The following is a 7851-nucleotide window of genomic DNA, read 5'->3' on the forward strand; positions in this document are numbered from 1 at the left end:
TGAAAAAACCCCTGAAATTCCTCGAAACTCACTAAATATCCTCTGAAATTTCCTGAAATGCCTCCAAAAACCCCCTCGGACCCCCCACAATGCACTTGAGACCCTCCAAAACTCCCAAAAACGCCCAAGTAACGTCTCCGGTAAAACCATCATAAAACCAAAATAAAAAGTATAAGGTTTTATGACGGTTGTCAAAACTTCCACAAGACTTGGACGTAAAAATGTTACTTGAGACCCGTAACGCACCTGAGACCCTCTGATAGCCCTGAAAATGCCTCCGAATCAGCTGAAAATCCTCAGAATCTTTTTGAAACACCACGGAAAATTCCATGAAACTTCCTCGGACCCCCTGTAACGCACCTCAAATTCTCGAGAAAGTTCCTGAAAATACCTCGGACACCTCAGGGCCTTCTTCAGGGAGGTTATAGGGGTACCGCTATAACCTCCTGAAACACCACCGAAAATTCCATGAAACTCCCTCAAACCCTCCGAAACCCTTGAAAAAGCCCCTGAAATTCCTTCGAAACCCACTAAAAATCCTCTGAAATTTCCGAAAATGCCTCCGAAAACCCCCTCGGACCCCCCACAATGCGCTTGAGACCCTCCAAAGCTCCCCAAAACGCCCACGTAACGTCTCCAAAACCAACTGAAGATTCTCTGAAACTTCCTGAAACACCCTCAAAAACCTTCTGAAACCCCCTCGAATTACCTGTAACGCACCTGAGGCTCTCAGAAACCCCTGTAACGCCATTGAAACCCGCAGAAAATCATCTAAAACTTGGAAGATAATTTTATTGCGCTTTAGTGTGTAAGTGTTTGGTTTGTTAATTGGTTGTGTTGAAGGGATTTTGTATTTTTTTTTTATCCAATATATTTATTTGGTAGGCTCAATTGTGCATGACACTTTGCGGAACCGATAACTATAAATACAATTACAATAACAATTTTTAACCATGATACACTTCAATTTCATCTACACTAATATTGTACGCTGCTGCTAATCTTTGTCTGTCCGATTCTATCAGCTCCCGACGTTCGTTCTCATCGTCAAACCATTCGTACGTTGATACGCGACACCTTCTCTTCACGCAAGAAGAGTAGGGTACCGAGAAGGTCGCTGAATGGCTGCTATCTTCTTTGCTTGCCGACGAACTGATCGTGCTCGTTGTTTCGGCAGATCGTTGTGGCATAGTTTCAGATTTTTTCGCCTTTTGTTTTGATCTTTTGCTGCGCTGTGCAACCCAGCGGTGAGGATCAGCTTCCCCGCCACCAGCCGCTGCGGTTGCTTCTACGCTCTGAGGTTCTATTGTTGATTCCAAGTGAGATCCGTCCTTTTGCCGTCGTTCCTGTAGCACCGGGCATGATTTTTTCATGTGTGTTTCCGATTTACAAACGAAACATTTGGTTTTTCTTCCATCGTAGCAAACCCTAGCTTTTCTATGTTGGAAATAGATCACCTCAGGGATATCTCGCTCGATATCCATGTAGATTCCACGCACTCCGGTAAACATATCGAGCTGGAATTCAGCCGGGAACCGTTCACGCACGGTGCGCTTCACTTTCCCGTACTTCGCCATAACAGAGGTTATGTACTGGTCCGAAACCTCTGGAGGCAGGTCGAAACCCCTCACATAACGAATATTTCCTCCCGCAACGGACATGCGGTCCATCATCTTTGTTCCATTAGTGTAATGGAAGGGAATCACATTGGAGTTATTTTCCAATGAAAACTTCATCGCATCTTCATTCCGGTATCGAATAAAGACCGATTTCTCATCAGAGATTTTGTACGTGGTTTCCATCATTGCCACGTCTCCGGCAAGCGATTTGATGAAGCGGGCCATTTCAGCCAAACTTGGCTGAGCTGCATCGTCGGGAAAAACAAAAGCCAGTGTGTTTTTAACTGTAGCTTCACTGCACATTTCGACCGTGAGTACGAATACCGTGCGCGATGAAACAGAGCAACGAAAACAAGCCTACGAGAGAATAAACACGTCTATTCTGATCGAAATGTGATCGTACACTGGATTTTGTATTTGTATGTGCGGAAATGTGTTAAGGACAGGTAGATTTTGTGTTGGATATTCAGGTTTTTCCCTAGCTGACCCACCTGGCATACGAGTAGGGCACTAGTAGGCGAAACCACCCTGGCTACTACCACCTACCAGCTTAAGAAACCCACCACCAGAGGTCTGCAAGCGACCCATTCAGGCGGCCATTAGGAGGGCGAAATAGGGGCCATTACAACAAGCTCGTATGAAAGGGTAATGACCGATGGCTCAGTATGCCAATACTGAAATTCCACTTGCTCACTTGCCTAAAGACAGTTCCAGAGATTAGAAGACACGTTTAAAGCTGTGAGCAAATTTAGTAAGACAGAAGTTATAGTGGAAAGAGTGGAAAGAGAGGAGGAAGAAGTGAGCTGAAAGTGGACATCAGGACCTCGCCGTTTTTGGTATAGAATCCACTATATTTCTATTACCGCCCGACACTGTCCTAGTACCCCATTCCGGGTGAATCCGGCATCGTTGTTGGCCGAAGACCGATCTGCCATTATCGGTAGTCTAGGACGTGTAGGAGGGTCCCGGAAAGCTGTAGCGGGAACCTCTAGAGCCATCGCGGAAGCTGAAAGCCGTGAAACACGCGAGAAAGACATCGGCGGCCATTGACAGGCTGCAAGGAAAGCGTGGTCAGGTGGTTGGTGAGGAGCAGAGGGGCCCCGACGAAGAAAAGAAAAAGGTCAGATTAGTACATAAGAAAGTGGGAGAAAATGAAAGATAAGGAGTAGGCCAAACTTGTGTCAGAATAAAGGTTAAGAAAGATAGAATGAAGTGAGAGTTTTGACTAGTGAAGTGCTTGAGGTTTTCCTGGGTCTAGTATGAAATTTCCCTGTCCCACGATAAATCAACGGTAAGCGTGCCGACCCTGAGGCAGTTGAGTCGGGGAGCCTCTTGGACGCTCCCGATTGGCTTACCCGATACTTACAAGTGGTTGTACCAGTCAGCTAGTTTGTCTGAAATAGACGAAAAACACTCGTTTTTTAAAGACACAGTGTGTGTTTTATTGACAAATTGAGAATCCATCTGAAACTTCTTTAAGTACCTCTGGAATCCCCATGAAACCTAGTCGAACAACCCGTGACGCATAAGAGGCCCCTGTAACATCTCCGGAATCTACTGAAAATCCTTTGATTCTTCCTGAAACGCCACCTCAAACCCTCCGAAACCCTCGAAAACACTTTGGAACACTTTCGAAACCTGCTGAAAATGCTTTGAAACTTCTTGAAATACATCTGGAAACCCCCTGAAACCTTGTCTGACAACCTCAAGCAACATTTTTTTAGTCAAATAGACTAGAAGAGGTGCGTAAAACTATCATAAATTAAAAAAAAAGTATGAGGTTTTATGACGGTTTTCTAAACTTCTACAAGACTAATTGGTCATAAACATGTTACTTGGGACCCGTAACGCACCTGAGACTCTCTGATAGCCTCGAAAATACCCCTGTAATGAATCCGAATTAGCTGTAAACCCTCTGAATCTTCTGAAACACCACGGAAATCCCCCTGAAACTGCCTCGGACCCCCTTGTAACGCTCCTCAAACCCTCCAAAATCTTCGAGAAACCCCCTTAAACCACCTCGGAGAACCCATAATGCACCTGAGACCCTCCAAAACGCCTCAAAACATCCAAGTAACGTCTACGAAACCCACTAAAGATTCCTAAAACTCCCTTGAAAATCCTCTGAAACACCCTCGAGTTCACTGTAAATGCACCTGAGGCCCTCAGAAACCCCAGTATGTCTCCAAAACCTGCTGAAAATAATCTGAAAATTCTTGAAACACCTTTGGAAGCCCCCTTATACTTCATTAATCGCCGATGTGATGTCTACGTCACCCGCTGCAAATCTCCTTAAACTCCCTAAGCATGATCCCCTATAAATTCTCTTTACCACCTGGATGTAATAAACTGAATCCATTTAGGAATTGAAACCATTTACATACAGGGGATGGTCAAAATGTTTGGGATAGGCAACTTTTTTTCTCCCACAAAAAAATTCAACATGCTGTAACTTTTCATAAAGTGCATCAAAAAATCTCAAATTTTGACTGTTTGTCAACCTATTATATGTGCATCATTGGTACAAATTTGGGCTCGAATGATTAATTTTTCGCGAAGTAAGAACCGTTCGGGTAAAACACTATTATTTAGACAACTAATTTTTGAACTGTCATATCTCGGAAACCAGTGAACCGAATTGAATGATTTTTTTAACGTTTATCAACAATATATTGATACTTAATACGACGTTATAAAATGTAATATTTTCTCACGACGAATTAAGTTATACCGGGTTTAAATTTTTACCCATATAGAGGAAAATAAGTCAAATTTACAATACCACACAAAAATTATTAAATGTGTTCTACTTTCAATCTAAATAGGCTCTAATATATCTGATTAGAGATAATTTGAGAACAGAAGTGGAAAATCTTTGGATATCAACACGAAAATTTATTGACATTGATGTAAAAAAATACATTTTTTTCGAGAAAAATCCAAAAAGTGTCATTCCATGATAACTTTTTCAACGTTTAAAAAGTACCTATGTTTTAATAGTTTGTGAAGCATTTACATATTGTTAGTGTACGTTCAAAATTTCATTCAATTCGGTTCACTGATTTCCGAGATATGACAGCTCAAAAATGAGTTGCCTCAAAAATAGTGTTTTACCCGAACGGTTCTAACTTTGCGAAATATTAATCAATCGAGCCCAAAATTGTACCAATGATGCACATATAGTAGGTTGACAAACAGTCAAAATTTGAGATTTTTTGATGCGCTCTATGAAAAGTTATAGCAGGTTGAACTTTTTTGTGAGAGAAAAAAAAGTTGCCTATCCCAAACATTTTGGCCATCCCCTGTATGTCAAAATTGTATACAGGCAGTCCGTCCCGACTCATTACCTAAACGGAGGTTTCAGTGTGCACAGTAGTCTACGTCCTTGGGAACAAATCTGGAGCCTTGGACAAACTGACGGAACACCTTGAGTTGGTGGAGCCACAGTTCGACATGCGACCCAAAGTAATTCGTGTACCAATAACGGAGATGAAATCAAATGCTGAATCATATGATAATGATCACGAGTTGAAATAACTAAGAGACGCTGGATGACGTATGGAAGTGAACGATCCTGTAACCCGGCGATCCGAAATCAAAGAAAATCACCAGAAATATACGTGTACAACATAGATGGTTCATTGATTTAGGAGGAGGAGCCGAAGACTTTCAAGAAGGCAATATCCTGACCCGAGAGATTGGAGTGGAAAAGTCAAAGCAAAAGGTGAAGTCAATTCGATGGACTGCATTAAAATTTGGGGCCCGGTCGACCTGCCCAGAGGAAGGCCTGAAAGGGCCTTCGATGTGAAGCACGGCAAGAACGGTGTGATCATCCGGTAGCAGGCAGAGTTAGTAGCTCAAGGTTAGTCGCCCGAGGTATAGATCCGACATGGTGGCTCCTCACAAGCTTTCCTTTTGTTTCCGGCCAAACCACCCGACCCTCCCAAAACAAGCGCGTTGATCCGGTAAACCGCCAGCGTCAGGGTCCCTCCATACCGTTCTGTCCATCCAAAAGTAGCGTGTAGATCCGGTTGACTGCAAGGGTCCCTCTATACCATGCGGGTTATAGAGGAGGAACGCTCCAATCTGTCTCCAGGGACCCTTCATATCACCAGACCCATCCAAAAAGATCGTGTCGGTCCGGCAAACCACCAGGGTTTACCATGCCGCCCGATCAGGAGATATGGACAAGGAGCAGGTCTATCCAACAAACCGCCAGAAAGAGCGTGTCGATCTAACTATCTGCCAGGGTTTCTCTGCACCACCCAGCGCATCCACAAGGAGCACGTCTATCCGACAAACCACAAGCGTCCCTCAATACCGTTCGACTCATCCAAAAGGAGCGCATAGATCTGGCAAATCGCCAGAGTATCTCTGAACCACTGCACAGTGCACAGTGGTCCACGAACCAGATTTACGAGGAAAGATGCATTCAACGCCTTCAAATGAGTTTTTCGGCAAATATGGTCTACTACAAAGTTGTCCCTAATAATAAGGCCCTCCTTAAAATGTGCATGAAAATTGGGTGGTCCATATGTTCAAAGAAGTTGGTAACCAAACTTTCTTATTTGCAAGAATAACTGTATACATTCTTCGGGATAGTTGTAGATCCATCAATTTTGAGCAAGTTTGCTGAAGACACTTTTTATGCAGCTTTAAAATTGACCGATCTAGAGGTATTTTTCTGAATAAGCTTAGGGTGGTTCAAGAAAAACCGGTTTTCTGGCGTTAACTTTTTCAGTTTTTTAAAAGAAAAACACCTGTAACTTTTGAACCAAAAGAGATAACGACCATCTCAGCGCACGAAACGACGCGTCTTCAAATGCTCTACAAGTGTTTCTTGGGCGACTTTGTTGAAAAATCGAAACTGAAAAAGTTAACGCCAGAAAACCGGTTTTTCTTGAACCACACTAAGCTTATTCAGAAAAATACCTCTAAATCGGTCAATTTTAAAGCTACATAAAAAGTGTCTTCAGCAAACTTGCTCAAAATTGATAGATCTACAACTATCCTGAAGAATGTATAGTTATTCTTGCAAATAAAAAAGTTCGGTTCCCAATTTCTTTAAAAAAATGTAGACCACCCTAATTTTCAAGTATATTGAAAAAAAGGGCCATATTTTTAGGAACAACTTTGTAGAAGACCATATTAATCTAGAAAGTCATTTGAAGGTGCTGAATGCATCTTTCCTCGTAAATTTGTTTCGTGGACCATTGTGCAGTGTCAGGGTCCCTCCATACCGCTCGGTCCATCTAAAAGGAGCATGGTGATCTAACATACCGCCAGAGTCCCTCCATAGTCCATTCCGTCCGGCCAATTCACAAGAAACACGTCAATACCATCAGCAGCGTTTCTCTATTACGCTCGGCCCATCCAAAAGAAGCATGTAGATCCGTTTCACTGCCAGGTTCGAGAATCGAGAAGGATCACTCTGATCTGTCTCCAGGGACCCTCCATACCGCCAGTCTATCCAAAATGATCACGTCATCCTGCAAACCACCAGGGTGTTGCTACACCGCCAGGCTCATCCCTAAGGAGCAGGTTAGTCCGGAAAACCGCCAGAGTTTCACTATACCATCTGGACCACCCAGAAGGAGTGCTTCGCTCCAGCAAACAGCCAGGGTCTCCATACCGCCCACATCATCCACAAGGAGTACGTCTATCCAACAAACCACAAGGGTCAGAATATCTCTAAACCGCATACCGTACGGCGATCTTTCACTTCGTCACTAACAACCACGACCTGAGATTAGTCAACTTTACTGCTGCTAGGGGGATGGGCATTAGTAGCACCTGCTTTACACGCAAGGATATCCGCAAGAACACCTGGAGACACCCAAACGGCGAAGTTTGCAATAAAATCGACCATGTTCTGATAGATAGTTGACACTTCTCGGACGTCATTGATGTTAGAGCTTTTAAGGGTCCCAAAAATCGTCTTAGATCACTATCTCGTGGATAGTAGGATTCGAGTTCGTTTATAATCAGTTTAGAACTCTAGGAACCAGCGATCGATGTGTTTCCAACATCCAGCGGTTTTCACCAGATGGTGCGGTAGCTGTGTATCACCGGAAGCTGGACTACCGTCTACCCCCGTTTGTGTGAACGACACCTCATGCAAACCATCGGGGTTCGTTTTTAATTTGAACTTCTGGGAACAGTCAGAAAAACACACACTAGCAACCTTATTTGTTATTTTGTTTTTATTCTGCGCTTCGTTTCACTCCGTTCC

The sequence above is a fragment of the Aedes albopictus genome, chromosome 1 (genome assembly GCF_035046485.1).
Source record: "Aedes albopictus strain Foshan chromosome 1, AalbF5, whole genome shotgun sequence".
Taxonomy (NCBI): domain Eukaryota; kingdom Metazoa; phylum Arthropoda; class Insecta; order Diptera; family Culicidae; genus Aedes; species Aedes albopictus.